Consider the following 1,112-nt stretch of genomic DNA (forward strand, 5'->3'; position numbering starts at 1 on the left):
ACGATTTATCAAAAAAAATTTGATGATAATAACCTTCGTAATTTTTTCAATTAAGTTTATATCTGTTGGTAATTAACAACGGACAAAAAAATCCACCAATAAATAATTACCGGCGAAATTTATACTGGTAAATTTGACGGTATCCAATGACTTTCTTTTAGTGATTGTTGCTTTATTAGAACTTTGATGTACGAACACAATTTTAGACACTTTGAAACTTCAGTCGCAAAATGCAGATATTTTCAAATTAATCATTCAGATAAATAAATAGTTAAAAAAATAATTAAGAGTTTGTTTGGAAAGCTACGAATTAAAATTTATTCAAGAATTAGGAATTTTTTTCTTGTTATGGAACAAAAAAAAATGACTTGAATTTTTTTAAAAATTTCAATTCTCATTTTTTTTTCTCATTTAAAAATGAGATAATACTCAATTTGATCCCTCAATTTATACGTTAGTCTTAATTTAGTTTTTAAAATTTTAATTGCCTCTATTTATTAGTCCCTAAAACTTTGCGAACGTAACTCATGTTAGCTTTTGGGATAATTTTCAATAATGCACAAACATTAACAAAACGCTGACGTGGACAGCCAAATGTCACATTAGACTCTATAAAATTACGTCGTTTTTGTTTTGGAACTCAAATCGCCAAAAAAAAATGGTAAATGGTATTTATAAGTGAAATTTTTTCCTGCTAAAGCAAGTAATCCGGCGTTGTTTTTGAGTAATTTGAACGGCAAAACCAAAATGACATCGTTTTACAAGTTTCATAGCATGTATTTGGTCATTCATGTCAACACTTCATTAATATTTTTGTGCCAAAATTTGTCCAAAAGACTAATGTGAGTTACGTTTATAAAATTTTGAGACTAAAAAAATAATTAAAATTTTAAAGAATAAACTAAAGTTTATGTACATGTTCAAAAACTAAATTGAGTATTAACTCTTTAAAAACTAAACCAAAAGAGATTTTATTTTAAAATTATTCCCGCACTAAATAAATTTAATACGTCAAATGTAAAAAATATTTCTATTTACAACTGATTATTCTAATTTTGTTCAACATTTATTTGATCCTCTTTCTTCTCCTTATTAAAAATAAAATTATCAAA

The sequence above is a fragment of the Arachis ipaensis genome, chromosome B07, assembly GCF_000816755.2.
Source record: "Arachis ipaensis cultivar K30076 chromosome B07, Araip1.1, whole genome shotgun sequence".
NCBI classification, from domain to species: domain Eukaryota; kingdom Viridiplantae; phylum Streptophyta; class Magnoliopsida; order Fabales; family Fabaceae; genus Arachis; species Arachis ipaensis.